Source organism: Lissotriton vulgaris, chromosome 1_1 (assembly GCF_964263255.1).
Source record: "Lissotriton vulgaris chromosome 1_1, aLisVul1.2, whole genome shotgun sequence".
Classification (NCBI taxonomy): Eukaryota; Metazoa; Chordata; class Amphibia; order Caudata; family Salamandridae; genus Lissotriton; species Lissotriton vulgaris.
In genome coordinates, this window is record NC_141685.1 from 422,600,621 (window position 1) to 422,616,706 (window position 16,086).

General features: G+C 40.3%; 1 long non-coding RNA gene across 1 annotated transcript in view; it reads right to left on the reverse strand.

Annotated features, from left to right (window-relative positions):
• Positions 1–694: 694 nt before the first annotated feature.
• LOC147747295 (uncharacterized) overlaps positions 695–16,086 on the reverse strand; it is a 1,579,242-nt gene continuing 1,563,850 nt past the window's right edge. The window contains exon 5 of the long non-coding RNA XR_015307534.1: positions 695–770. This is a non-coding gene — a long non-coding RNA (uncharacterized LOC147747295). The remainder of the gene's footprint in view (positions 771–16,086) is intronic.

A 16,086-nucleotide genomic window follows, 5' to 3' on the forward strand; every position in this document is an offset into this window, starting at 1 on the left:
CACATGCTTTTACATTTTAGTATACATGTTATAATTCAGCCAAGCAGAAGCTTCTGAATTAGTAGGCCGGGCAGAGCACAGGAGAGTTTCTCACAGGTAGCTGGAGTAGCACTGGTGGCTCACAAGCTACTCAATGGAGATGACTGGTTTAACCTTTCAAAACTTTTTTCCAACTCTTATTCTGAATTATTTTTTATGAATCTTAAACTCCTGGGGCCTTATTTATGAAGGACTTGCGCCACTTTTACGTGACTTTTAAAATGGGAAAAAGACACGCACCGGTGGCGCAAGGCCTTCATAAATAAGGCCCCTTATTTTCCTTCTCTCCTTCTATCTCTTGGGAACGAGACAATTATTGCAAAAGTGACATGTCCACATACATTACAATCTATGCTTTTGATCAATTTGTGAATATTGGACATTCCTTGCCTGACAAGAAATAAAGAAATGCATGTAAAATAATACATTACACTACCACGACTTGTTGATCAAAATTTAATAAATTGAATAAAGGTCCATACTCCAGACAATAATAATATAATAACAGTTTAATTGTAATTTAAGAGGATACTTAAAACCAGAACATCTAGAGGCCAAAGAATAAGAGAGAAGCTCCATGGTAATAAAGCTGAAATATATTTTGGAGAAGTAATGAGCATAAAACAAACAAAAATCTTACAAATGACAACATTACCCTTCTCGTTAAGCGTCTTCAGAGGATCATTTGATATCTGGCACCATTTTCAAAGATATAATTTTCAAATCAGCAACTGAAATAGTAAAAAGACAATTCATTTAATAAAGAATGATCTAGCATCAGAGTGAAAGCTGACATGAGTCATAGAGTATAAATGGACTAATATCACTTAACTAAAAAGTGACAAACCTTTTTTAAAACAGATGTTAACTTACAGCTATTGCTAGCCCCCTGATTGAAACACATGACAATAAGGTAGTAAAGAAGTGCCAAAACAGGAGACCAAAAAGGAGTATGAGAACAAAATATATATTTTGCATTTCTCACAATTTACCTTCCTCATAATTCTGAAGAAGCAAACGGGAGGCAGTTGGACATCTAACTGTAAAACACTTCTTGAACACGGCTACACCCAAAAATATCTTCTAGGCACCCAGCAGCATCCAAACAAGATACAGGATGTGATGATGGGGCTCTACTCTCACTGGCCTCATCGCTGGCAAGATGGGGTTGATTGGAGATGGGGTATTAAGAAGCAGTAGTGGAACTTTGCAACTATACATGCGCATTGCTAGTCTGCATTGAACTTCAAGCCTAGACCTGTATATTAGGAACCTCATTGTGAATCTGAGGTTGTATATGCACCTTACGATGCTTTAGTGGATATTGGAGGCTGTGGCAGCACAATGTAAGGGCACACTGTAAATTTGAGGCTTAACAAGCATATTGGCTCTTGGCATTAAGGCTAAGTGTGCATATTGTGAGCTCAATGCAAGATTACTTTTTGGAGCATTTGAGGTTACCTGTGCTTCTAATGTTACAGTGCGCATACAGAAAACAATGTCTCACCCGGTTATCATTCACAAGGCAATTAAAAAAGAGGAATTAATCAAAAGGAGAGAAGGAAAAAGGGAGACCACAAAGAATTTGTAGGAAGACCGAAAGGTTCTTATTTGCAAGTAGTTAAAACAGCACTACAATACATTGTGGGGCTTATTTATGGGCCCTTGCGTCACTTTTTGCGACGCACCAGTGCTGCAAAAAATTAGCCATGTTGCTCCATATTTACAAAGTGACGCATCTACCTAGATGCGTCACTTTGTAAACCCCTACGCCACATTATACCTGTTCCAGGTATAATGTATGCAGGTATGGCATTCCGATGCAGGAGAGGGATGTAGAAGTGATGCAGTGAAATCTATGAGATGTCGCTGCGCCACTAGGATGCAAATGAATTAATATCTTACGCCTGCCTCATGGCAGGCATAAGACTGATGCAGGCACATTCACCATGGGACTTGCCCATGTGTAAATGACTCGTTGCTGGAGTTGTGTCACTTTTGTGACACACTCCAGCAATGCACCATGTTTGCGTCTACAGATACGTCAGAAATACTAATGTAACTGTAACTCCTTGCCATATGATGCGTCATACTGTAAATATGACGCAGCATTCGTGTTGCAAGGAGGACGCAATGAAAAGTGATGCATTGCGTCACTTTTCATAAATGAGGGCCTGTATGTATAAGTAACTATAAGTGGGTTGTGCACTAGACGTGCTTGTGAGAGTGAACGGTGCAGTGACACAATGAGGTGAAAAAGCAGCGTGAACAGTTCAAAAATACAACACAATTGGTGGTCAATTGAAGGAATATACAAGGTAAATATTTCGCCTTAAATGATTTTGATTGACCAAAGTGAATCCAGAGATAACGCTGGGTGGTCGACGGCATTTCGACCTGTCTTAGTTTAGGTCAACATCAGGACCAGGTTACTTGAATTTGTTATAGCGCTGAATAGAAGGAGAATGGTCCAAGAATGGTTCAAGTTGGAGGGCGAGGGAGGGAAGGCTGTAAAAAACTGGTGGGACAATGTAGGACTGAATGCGGGTCACGTGGGATGCAAAGGAATTGCAGGTATGCACGGCAAAACAATGTTATGAGCGATGTCCCGAAAATTTGGAAAACATCGGCCAATTTATGGCAGAGGTACCTATCCGCGTGTGGGAAATCCAATGTTGAGTGAAGCGGGCAGAAGCACTGCGTCAACAATCCGCTGTAAGCTCTAGCGGCCTAACGGAGGGCAGCCAGATTCTGGGAACGGCAAGGCTAAGATGCGGGGAGCAATCGCGGTCAGAGCAGGAGGCCGTGAAAGTAGCAAAGGGGGAAAATTCAGCGTCCCTTCTCTCCTTTTGATTAATTGCTCTTGTTTAATAGCCTTGTGAATAATTACCGGTTGAGACATTGACTGGGTTAATGGGTGTACTCCTGTTCTTCTGTTCATATATAATTTTACAGTGGGCATGTGTCTCAGCACCTGAGCAGATGAGACCTTTACAAGGTATGGGTTGCCTCCTAGAAATATGATTGATATGCCTAGACTAGGAATTTTAACCCCTGCCTTTAATTCTGATACTTGGTCTGGTCATATTGCGGGTGTACCTTGGCAAGTATGAGTTTGTCTTGGATTTGAGCTTCAACATACTGGTATTATTGTCATGTCTGGAGATATCACAGTTATGCCTGGGTGTAGGAAATTAATGACGTGGAATAACATGTCAGTTCCTTTGCATTTTAAACTATGTTGCGCAACTGATGGTTGTACCTGGGTAACTGAAGCCATGTATTGACATTTAGGCTGTAACTGTGTTTACTATGCCCTATGTGTGGACATTTGAAGCTGGGGATAGGTATTCAAGGATGTGGCTGGGCTTTTGAGTTTATGTCTGAGTATTTTAAATTACAACATGGCACTTGAAGCTACGTCTCGATCTTTGATGGTTGTGGCTCACCATTTGAGCATGTGTATGGGTCTTTGAGGCTGCACTAGATTGTTCATTTGGAGCTTGGGGACGCAAAGATGAATGTCAGGATATTTGTTTGGATATGATGATTATTTATTTACATGACAGTAGCTCTCCTACTTATAGTTGCTACACATTCGACACATTATGCAGAACTCTAAGTAATAAAGCAATGTTTAAATTATTTGCTTATGTGTGAATTTCAATCAAGCTAGCATAATTAAACGAATGTCATACTTTACAAGGAAGTATGAAGATACCAACATTTTCCTAAGATGACATAAGTAAAATTGTCTCAATTCCTACCCCTGGATGGATGTCCTGCTAAACATGTACAAGACGTCAGGGATTTGTTCCCGAAGGAACATATAGGGAAGCACAATGGCAACCTCATGGTCAGGTCATTTCTGCTCCCCAATCCTAGGAGTTCATTTCTTTAACCTCCAAGACTGGGGAAAGAGAAGAGTATGGCACAACTGAAAATAATGTAAATAGCTACCTATCCTTGCACTACACAGAAGTGTGAAAGTTTTCATTGCAGCACATAGCCTCCTTATATTTTCCTTTTTGAGAATCTTCAATGGTTTCACATTTAGAGAGGCCAGTAAACATTTTGAAAAAGTGTGCTTAGTTGTGAACAGTCAGGTTTCAAACCTTTGCAGAATCTGGTACTGGGTGCATCTATAGTAATTGTCTTTAATGATGATGGGTCACAAATAAAAAAAACTGGTATATGAAATCCCTCTTTATTCCATTCATTTAGGGAGAGGTATCACTGCTTCTCCTATGACCCAACATGTAGCAGGGAAAGGCAGAGGTGAAGGGGGTACCTTAATCCTGAGATTTGAGAGGGACTAATGTGTAGGTTGAGATGAGACCAGATAGAAAACAAAAAGATTGGCAAAATGTGTCTGATGGGTGTCTTCCCAAGTCAAGCTGTTTAGAACAGAAACTGAAATATTCATGTGCAGTACATGGCCAGCACTATGTAGGAGTAGGATCTATCCATTGTTTAACATTGGAGGACAGCAGCAAAGTAGACCTCACACATTTCCACTCTCATAGTTTGCACTTGAAGGCACTATAAGAGTCATACAAGTGACAATTCACAAGGATTACCAATTACAGGTAAACTACATTTACATCTGAAAAATTCTCTCATGACTACATTTACAGGGAGAACAATTTTTCTGTCAGCAATACAAAGCTGTGAGAACCTCCTTTGAATGTAATCGAATACATAACATGACTGAGGCAGCCATGTTCAGATAGGAGATGTAGGACCATGGTGCGGGTGCTAAAAAGTAGCTTAAACACTGATGTGGCTCTTAAATAGATCAGTGGTATGCATACACAGTACTGATGAGTTAATCTTCAGGAGTTTCGTTTCATCACAGGAGATTAAGTGCCAGTGAAGGAGATTCTATCTTAAAATTTGAAAGTTTGGGACCCAGGTTCCTGGGATTCCCAGCAGTGAGTAGAAAAATCATTGGGGTGTGTGTAGTTGGTACCTAGCACCTGCAGTGTTTCCAGCCCCAGGCAGCACATCAGTATTGTGTTACTCTTAGATAATGATAGCCCTGTCAAGATCACACCTCTGTCTGACCATCATTATAATCACAGTCAATCATGGCAGCCAAGTTGAGGGATTTGTAGGGAGGTGGTAAGATGGGACCTTGCCATAAGCTGAACTTTCACCCAGGTCTCCATGAGAAACTAAGTAACCCCTAGATGTTATAAAGAAAAACTTTTATTTCAATTACACTTTTACTGTTTGATGTGTCCCATTCCAAAGAATATAAAATAACCTTCAGAATTATCTCCATCAACTTAGTAAAAATCTGTATACTTCCAACATCTTTTCAAGTGTAACTGTTGAATTAAGCATTGACTTCTAATGCTGTAGAACAAAAATCTGTCATCACTTGTTTTCTAACTCTTCTCTCTCTTTCTGCTTTACTAATGATCCACAAAATACTTGCCTAAACCCAACCTTCTTCTAGCACTTGCCAACCATGGAACCTAATGGCAACTCTGTCCCTGATGTGCTGTAACACATGTCCTACTGTTACATTTCAGATACACATATTTCAAATATTATGCATTTGAACTAACAGAAATTGAGGAAATTGCAACCTGTGCAAGGTAGTATCAGCAGGCTTTGAATGACTGTTGAAAACTGGGTCATGAGGACTCTTTGAGTATCGGTGTGGGCTGGCTCATACTACATCTTTCAATATCTCGTTTGAGACAAGAATAGGGCAAGTTGATTTTAATTTTGTCCAAAAATTCCAGAGAGGACTTAACCACAAAGATTGAACATTTTCTTGTCCTGTTGACTGATAAATACAAGTAGATGCAGATGTTTTGCAGAATAAGATCACATGAGATTCAGATTCAAATCCAATCTATCCTCTGAAGGTGTTTGTCCACTGAATTCAATTAGTGGATTTCATGAAGCATAGTATTGTGTTGCACCCAAATGTGTATATTTTAAATATTTCTGTTAACCGACCTTTACTTTTATAGTGCCAACAAATTTCTATATAAAAGCATGATTAAGTGCTACTTCTTGCTGCTGTGGTCAGTAAAAGATGTCAATCACCGATTCCACAATTATGGAGCAACATTCCAGGAGGTGGTCACTTAATTGTGTGTAATGATTAAGTGTTATTGCCTATAACAAGGATATTAAGGTTATTGGCACCAGATTTAAGGCACAGTTTCTATGTTCGCATCTGCAGCAAGCTGCTTAAAAACTAAGTTAACAAAAGAGAAGAGTTTCAATGGTTAGCACATTTGCCTGATCATGCTGCTACATTTCTCAAAAAAGTACGGTCTGTCACCTCTGACATTTCCAAATCAAACCGTTTCTAGCTAGGTAAAAGAAAACAACATTCACTAGTTACACAGCTCTCCCAGTGCTACACATTGAGGTCACTATAGGAAGACATAAATATCCAGCTTCTCCAGCATATGAGAGAAAAAAATATGCTCAATCGCCATGGATTAAAAAAGGAAACATGAAAAGTGGATGGCAAAAGGGCTTCAATCTTCCTGGGGACTCCAGTACCAAAATCATGAAGGAAGCTACAACTCTCTATTCAACGCCCTAGAAATAAAACATTAACCCAACTGTGGTGACGAGTCTTAGAGTGTCCTGCGATGTCATGGAATCTGCCCCGTCAGATTCCATGACAGGCAGTTGCTCTCTGGCCCCATTTAGTTGAGACACGCAGCCGTGTCTTTTACCTTAATAAAATCCCGTTTCTACCTACAAGGATTGAAACCACTGTAGGTTTTGCTTCCAGAACATTGCGCCCTCCCGAACGGAAATATTCTGTTATAGAAAAAGAATTACTGGCATGTGTGTGGAGTGTGGAAAAGTTTAGGGCTTATTTGTGGGGAAGACCATTTGTTCTAAGGACAGATCATCGCCCTTTAATAGAAATTTTATCTGGGAAAAAGTTAAAACACACTACCGCACGTATAGCTAGGCTTTCAGCACCAACTCACTCCAAAGGCAGCACACTAGACTCCATCCTCTCTGTATCCCCCAACATCCACTGCAAACCCCTCAATATCCTCAATGGAACTGATCATCTGGATGTCCTCTTCACCCTCACAAATGCCATTTACCCACATGAAGGGAAGTAGAACAAGGAGAACTATTATAAGAACTAATGAAACGACCCAGATACTTCCGGACCTCAACAGATGCCAACGCCCTTCTGAACATCTACAACATCTTTATGAAGAATTACTTAGAATGTAATGCTTCTCTGTAACAGGACCCATTATCTCCCCATTGACCAACACATGTTGGTCACAGGGAAAAATGAACAAAATCAGATCAAGCATCAGTTAGTCATCGTCAATGTGAGAAAGTAGATTATTAGTTGGAGTGGATTGGAGTTCACCACAAGTAATGATGTCACTATCTTGTTCGTAAAGATTTCAGTAATTAAGTCCTGAACTCACCTCTGGTAGCTATGGCATAGAGCAGACAGGTTCAACTTAAGAAAATGTGTAAAGCATTTAGAGATACCCAAATAGTTAAAACGTTGAAAACACAAAACTATAAATATCCCACTACAATTAAAATAAATAGTGAATGATTAAGCAAACAAAATGATACCAAAATCGCAAAAATCCAATATGGGAAACAAGAGACATGAGATTTTAAAATGTTAAATATAAATAGCTCCAAAAAGCGTTAAGCACCACCGTCATTTGGTTGTAGTGCCTAGATGCAATTTAAAGTCAACTGTGAAGTAACATGGGTTGGATGCAGAAACCAGGTATGGCTCACTTGGAAGTTCACCTTCTGACTTACTCTCTCACATAGAACTCAAAATCATCACTGTGGCAAGGCAGCAGGCTGTGGCCAAGAAGTGTTCTGTGTGGTTGGATAGCAGTCGCATAAGGTCCTGGTGAACATGCTGGCTTCAGGCGGTAAAGCTAGAAGCAGAAGAAATTCAAAATTCGAACCCAGGGAAGGCCTCTTGCCAGTCATATATTTTTGTGACTTCGACCGGTAAAGGTTTCGGACTTAGTCAATTTATCAGAGCTCAGATTCCTCCGCCGGTACAAGGCTGCAACATATATCTGAATATGACTGGATACCACTTCCACAATGTCCTGCTGAAATGGATTTGCTGCTGTGGAAAAGCTCAGAGCGGGAGCCTGAATCTTTGGCTCAGGGCAACGCACCTCAACAGATTGACTTGGCAAGTTTGTCCAGGTCCTCCAGAGGGCTTTGGAGCCTTAAAGGTTTCCAAGTGCCAAGTTTCTCAGGATGTTAGGAGGACTACACTGTGACACAGCAAGGGACCCAGAACATCAGGACAGCCCTTGGGGGTCAATACTCACTCTACTAGATGCCACCAGGAAAGGTCCAGTTGGAGCTGGGCAGCTGGGCAAATGCAGGAATGGCCTTTTGCACCTTTTTGTGTCCTTGCCCTTAGCATCGAGTTTTTTTGTGTTGGTGCAAATGGGAGCAGATCCAGCCCTTCAAGTTTCTTGATATCTCTCAAGCAGTAGATGCAGACCTTTTTCTGTTCTTTTGCAGGCCCAGTGTGTTCTACGGAGGGTACTGGAGGTGTCACATATATGCCTGGCATCAGCCTGTGGGTGGAGCTGACTCCTGGTCTCTTCAGATGAATGAGTTAATAGTTCCCAGGGTCAGCCTACCCACTTTTCTTGCTCCTCCTGTGCACCCAGTGGGATTCAGTGCCTGCTCGACTGCCCAGGTGTCGACTAGCATTTGCTTGCCACACGGTAAGCCTCTTTGAAGGTATTCAAGTTCATAAGCACAGCTCAGATGGGAATTCTGCCAGCATCAGTCCACTAAAAACAAGGGTGTTGATGGAAAAATAGGTTATCCACACCATCACCTATATCATGTACCACCACAGTAACTGACCATCCTTCAATATTATCATGAACATATTTTTGTAAAATGCTTTGGGCTGCACTCAAACCTCTCAGCAATCATTTCTATGCAAATTTCCAATGTTGTTCATCATCCCAACGCCTCAGTTCCAAAAATCTGTATAGTCGACAAAAATCAATCTTTTAATTTATTTCATGTAAGGCACACTCACAAAGCAGCCAACATATTTTGTTCCTGCACATAGGGAACGTCTACAGAACAACATCAGCTTGTAATCATAACAAGCTCAAAAATCATATAATGATGATGTCTTTGTCATATTTTGATGGCACACTAGCATCATATTCACTAATCTTGCATATCCATGTTTTGCAATTAAGTTATAAGAATATGGCACTCTTTTGCATGTGGAGTGAACACGTTGAAATGTGACCTACCAGATCTGGAGGTGAAAGGAGAAGAAGGATCCCTGACATCACCTGATTTGAGACTAAGCAGTGTGGAAGAAGAAAAAAAGGCAAAGAGCTTTCTCTGCCACCGCCCCCAAGATCTGGAACTGCATGACAACAGATCAACACCGACCTTACTACAATTGAGGAAGAAACTGAAAAGGAAACTGTCTCGGATAGGCTGATGTGTCACTTGTTACACTACACCTTCCTCCTGCCCCTCTGTTCCCTCGACTCCTGTGAATTCCCACTTAAGACTCCATTACTAGCCGGATAGGTTCACGCTTTAGAAATACTAAAACGTGCATACAAAAATATACCAGGGATCCCATTCATTGCACCCTGATATCTTTTGATTATAGGAGACACCAGCACAGAAAAGGTACACAGATCTAGCAGCATGAGAATAATTCCTTCCCTATACTGGTAGGTATTGTTATCAAAGAATGTGCGCTGATTGGCTGGGCAGTTCCAGGATTTCCATTCTTGGTGCTAATCTCACATTCCTATTGTTCTGACATGGAAGTAATACATATCAATACAGGTTACAACGACTTGTATAGGAAATGTGTTTCCTATCCCATAGAGATCATATCCGAAGACTGTCTGTTCCAAATTTCAACTCATTTGTACATTTTAGATTTGAAGGTTAAATTCATAATTCGATATAAAGCAAATAATACATTTTCACATATATGATAACAATTCCTTTAATTTGCTCCCACATAAAGTGTAAAATTATATCATAATGAATGCCCTTTGTGAAAAAATGTAGGGCCTCATTTATGAGGCCGTGCGTCACTTTTACGCCGCTGGTGTGTCACTTTTTATGACGCACCAGCAGCGTAAAAAATGTGCCTTGTTGCACCATATTCACAAAGTGTTGCATCTAGGTAGATGCGTCACTTTTTAAACCCCTGTGCTACATTATACCTATGCCAGGTATAATGTATGCAGGGGGGGGGCGTTCTGACGCAAGAAAGGGCCATAGAAGTGACGCCGTGAAATCTATACTGCCCCACTTCTCAGACACAAATGCGTCAATTTCTTACGCCTGCCTCACAGCTGGCGTAAGACTGACGCAGGCCCTTTCACATGGGGCTTGCCCCATGTGACAGGACACATTGCTGGAGTTGCATTTATTTTTTTGACACACTACAGCAATGCGTCATTTTTGCGCCATACAGATACGTCAGAAATACTGACGTATCTGTAACTGCTTGCGCCATGATGCATCATACTGTAAATATGACGCATCATTGGTGTCGCAAGGAGGGCACAGGGAAAAGTGATGCATCGCACCGATGCGTCACTTTTCATAAATGAGGCCCGTAGAACTGAACAGAGTATCTTCTGCATCAGTGTGAGCGCAGCGTGTCCTCTGTTCTTTAATCCCGTCCCTGCATCCTTAGCTCCTTATGAGTGTGCAGTGACAGCTCGCAACGCTTACTAATATGCAGACCTGTCTGCACATTTATTTCCCATTCACTGAAATATCGTTTAAAACTGTTTGATGTTAGACAGAAGTATTGTGTTTGCAGAATGGATAAACAGAGGGATTTGTTATTGAATGTCTAAGTACTTATACAGCGATTAGCAGCTGAGACCTACTTTATTGAAATAGTCACTTTGGCTCTAGAAAAGACTTTAGCCGGCTCAGTTTTATTAAATATATATGTCATATTGATGAATATATCTTGAAGCATGTTTGTTACTGTGTAAGTAATTACAATTAATGGACTTGCTTTCAGAAACTCTACATAATTTTTCAAGCAGAAAGAATAAAAGAAGCGCAGCTACTGATTATATTAGAAGTTAAGATGGAACGCGACCTGCCAAGAAAATTAAAACTTATATTAACAAGCACTTTCAGAATGAACTTGCATTATTCTCTTCAAATGAGGCTAATGAATGCGGCTAATGAATGTGACAAACAACCTTTAACATCTGCATATTATAAAGGGTCGAGCTCTTTTCCTCTTTTTTCATGTAAAATAAAGTTTTCTCTTGATTGAATAAGAAATATGTTGATTTAATCGAGCAGAGGAATGCTCATTTAGCCCTGATAGCAGCTTGCAATTATTATGTTACATTTCGAAACAACAACCTGGTACATCATTAGACAAAACACAGTTACAGCAGAGAGGGGAGAGGCTGCTAACTATAGCCAAACTAGCAACCAGAAGAAAGACAGGACGTATGCATGTATGACTGTTAGTGGCATGGGTCTAGTTGGCAGAGTGTGCTGAAAGAGGCATGCAGGAGCATTCTTTACTGTTTACCGGCTGCTTTAGAATCCGAATATGACCTATTTTACATCATCAATATGGGACCTTTTCACAGAATGATCTTAAGACTCAATCCTAAACATACTACTATTTTGGTATTCACAGAATGCACTTAATACTTTTGGTATTCACAGAATGAACTTAATACTTTTGGTATTCACAGAAGTTAGGATTTTGTCTTAAGTTTGTCTTAAGACAAACTTAAGACAGACTTAAGACAAACTTAAGACAGACTTAAGACAGACTTAAGTTAGGATTTTGTCTTAAGTCTGTCTTAAGTCTGTCTTAAGTTTGTCTTAAGTCTGTCTTAAGTCTGTCTTAAGTTTGTTTTAAGACAAACTTAAGACAAAATCCTACCTTCTGTGAATACCAAAAGTAGTAAGTTCATTCTGTGAATGCCAAAAGTAGTAAGTTCATTCTGTGAATGCCAAAAGTAGTAAGTGCATTCTGTGAATACCAAAATAGTAGTAAGTTTAGGATTGAGTCTTAAGTTCATTCTGTGAATCGGGCCCACAGTGTTGATATCTCGTACCTACACAACCAGCCCAGTCTATTTCATATCAGTGCAGTAGTCAACATAATTTTGGCAATGAAGAGTAGCAATTAAAAAAAATAATAAGGTAAAATCCAGCACAAAGTGGTATATTGGAGAAAATTATGTTTCAGGATAATTTAGACAAGGTAATAGGTTAATTTAGAAGCGATTTATAGGGTATGTTGTGACATTTCAACTGATGCTACAAATTCAGCTTGTCTAAGAGTGGTGGACTCCCATCGGTGGACCAGAGTCCAGTGAAATTAGCTCCTACCAAGGTGAAGCGTTCCCAGTGTAGCCCCTCAAAAGCTCAGACATGCAACCTTCATAGAGGATACAGAGGACCCATCCATTGCTTACTTTGTAAATGAATAAATTCCAGGGACCTCCTCGGGAGGCTACTGCAGTGTGCACTTTCCATTGCCACTGTCAGCACTGCCAATGACAGTACTAACACAACTAACTAGCACACTCCAACAGGTGTGACAATTCAGACTATTCCAGGCCCCCAAAGCTATGAGAATGGCTTTAGCAGCAGGTATTAGTCCTTTTTAAAGTATATTGAATTAATAAATGACTGTTGTTGTGCTCATTTCTAAATTAGACAGACATTGATGTCATGTGGCAGACCATCATAAGTGCCGGTGTAGACAATTAACACCTGTGCCAAGCAACGGAAACCACTGGCTCAAATTAAGCACTGGACACCTCTCTTTAAACTAGGGCAGCAGCCGAAATGCTTCCAGAGGTATTGTGGCTATGTCGGGGCAATCTTCTTGCTTGATATTTTAGCATCAAAGATGCTGGATTCCCCTGTAAACCCATTTGCAACCACAAAGAATATCCGGAGCAATCCAGAAACATGTAGACCGCTTTTGAAAAGAGATAGTCAATAGGATGGCTTTTACTGTGACTGCTAAAGAAGGAAGTCATGTAAAGGAGCTGGCTCTAAAAGCTCATATGTGTTGATTCGGCCCTGTCTGATCCCCTTCATGGCCCCAAGTAATCCCGCCCTGGGAAATCAAGGATGGTATTTGTTCTAGAACTAGTTGGAGGGACAGTTAGAGAGATGTTCTTCTGTCGAGTGGATGTACCTGCGTGCTCACATTAAAACTTCTCAACTTGGATACCTGGGTGGAGTGATCATTACACCTCCCTTCCATGATTTCCCAGGGTGGGATTTAAAAGTCGTTGAAATGTAAAATGAGGTCTTGAAAGTCAGTGGAGTCTGTGATGAGTTCAAATCCCATCCTCGTTACCTAAATGAAATGATCACTCCACTTAGGTATCCAAGTTGAGAGGTTTACATGTGAGCAAGCAGGTACATCCACTCGACAGCAGGATATCTCTCTAACTGTCCCTCCAACTAGTTCTAGAACAACTACGTAGGTATCCAGCATCAGTCACCATAGCAATGGTTACCATGATAGCTGTGATACCACAGGAGGGTACCATAACACAGAAGTGCAGCACTATGCTTCTGCCATTCAACGTAGACTCCCCCGTGAGTCGTGGGAAGGCACAATGTAGGATTTCCTCAATTCACAAACAGTTATGAATTTATATGTGTGATTTAGGCATGCATAGGTTACAAGATTATGGTTTAATATTTACATGCATGTTTCTTTAATCCAATGTGTTCCTAGTATGTACAGTGCACATAGGTAGAGTTAAAACAATTCTAGCATTGACTACCTTTTCTCAGATAACATTTTATTACTACAAACAATATTATTTTTTCCTGTAAACGTCTCTCCTTTCCATGCATGCACCTTTTGAAAATGGAACATCATGCCACCCCTCTAACGCCTAATCCAGTGAGGTGCAAATTACATGAAGGTAGTGCAGTGCAACATATTTGCAAATGTCCACCAAGGTATGAGTGCCTGCATTTCGAACTCCATTACATGACTTTTCCAATCAACACTTCAATCCTCTAGGTTTAAAATTGCTTATGGGTAGTGCAGAGGTGGAAGAATTCACTATGCCAAGAAAGAACTCAATTACATACCTGCATGTCTAAGAATATTTTTGACTTACATTTGAACACAGTTTTGCAATCAGGCTTCATAATTGTGATCTGAACATCTCAGAGCGTGGCTTATTAGGAAAAGTCTGTATTGATCAGCCAAAGTGCAGATGCACACTGAAATTTCATGCCTCTTCCGGTAATAGTGATTCCATCAAATAAGGGCATGCCCCTATGCATTCATTATTTCTTGCTAACAGACATCTTTACCTGTCTGTTGCCAAAGACCTATTGTGTGTAAAATATACATGGAGTGGTCTTTAGGTCAGTCCCTTGCTCATGAATGGTTATCTCAGTTTGTTGGTCCTCCCCCCCCGCCCCCAGTCATTGATGTATTACCAAAGTTTTGATTGGATTAGGTGTATCCTTTAGTTGTTGTCATCAGGGAATTCTTTTTCCATTAATGTTTTTGCACTCCACAGGACAGCATGTCATTTCTCCCCGTCTCACGTTGAGCTGCTTCCCAACCACATCCCTACCTCGCCCTGTACCTGCTTCCTACCACTCCCGCTGCTTGTGTGTTTTATAAATTGCTTTTGTGAGGGTGCTACTGGGCATCTTGTTTCTGTCAATTTTTTCAGTGTAGCAGCTTTTGTTCCTGAGTTTATATTTTCATGGAAAAATAATAATAATGAATAATGTGGAATCCAAAACCTAAACGCTGACCTAATATGATTGCTGTTGAAATAAGTTTAATACAACCTACAGAAGTGTGTTTATTAATATGATTTAATTGTGTCACATTTTTACATGAAACTCTATCTTAGATCAAATGGATGCTGTTCTGATGCTGTTTTTACTCCTTCAATTTGGGCCCTCTGGACATGTCTCTGCTCACAGCTCTGAAGAATAAACACAATTTGATGTAAGTTTCCTGTTGTGCTCTGAATGAACTTTCTAGTGTTTCTAACTGTAACATGTTCCCACTGCTTTTCAGCTGTATTTCCTTTGCTGAGCCTAGTTTTATTTATTTATGTAAAGGTTCATTGTCTGAATGTTACACATTAGCGTAAGCATCTCTGTACAGCAAGGACATGGAAGATGCTGAATGCGTTCTCATAAACTGATAGTGCTTATGAACTTAAGTAGTGATGAAGACTATTCTGATTTACAGAGAGTGCTGTTACTTGCAAATCTTGCTACCATCATTTAACTGTTTTTCGATTTTTTTTAATGGAATAATTCTGTTTAAGAACCTCTTGTTTTTAGGGTTGAGCCTCAGATGTTTGAGCTTTCATTTATGCTATTACGGATGCTGTCTGTTCTCTTTCTGACTTTTTATGCTAACTTTAGAGTTAACATTATTTCTGATATGACTACTAAATAAAACCCTTCAGGTTTCTTATGATCTAGAAAATTATTGAGTCATTGGACTGGTTTATTTTGCTACTCTGCTTGATTGCAGTTGGGGAGGTTGCCTTTTGACGCATGATCAACTTGGAGCAGAACTGCCTGTGGAAAATTTTGGGGTGATCAGAGTTTTTGGGTGTCCTAAATTTTGGAGTGCCGCCGTTTGTTTCCATGGTATACAACTGTTACAACAAAGTTTTCACAACGCACTACCACTACAACGCAGGCATTACCACACATACCATTACAACGCATTGCGCTGGGGGGCGCTCTAGGATAGGGAATAAGTATAATTTTATATCCAACACCTTCCCTAGTGTCCACGGGGACTGGAGTTGGAATATAAAATTATACTTACCACTATCCAGCACCTCTAAGCGCTATGCGTTGTAACGGTATTCGTTGTAAATACCGCGTTGTAATGGTATGCGTGGTAAAAGTATGCGTTGTAACGTCATACATCCGTTTCCACAGTAGTATTCCCCCTCATCCTCGAAATATTAATTAGCATTTTACCCTTCGGTTGAGGAGCACCAATTT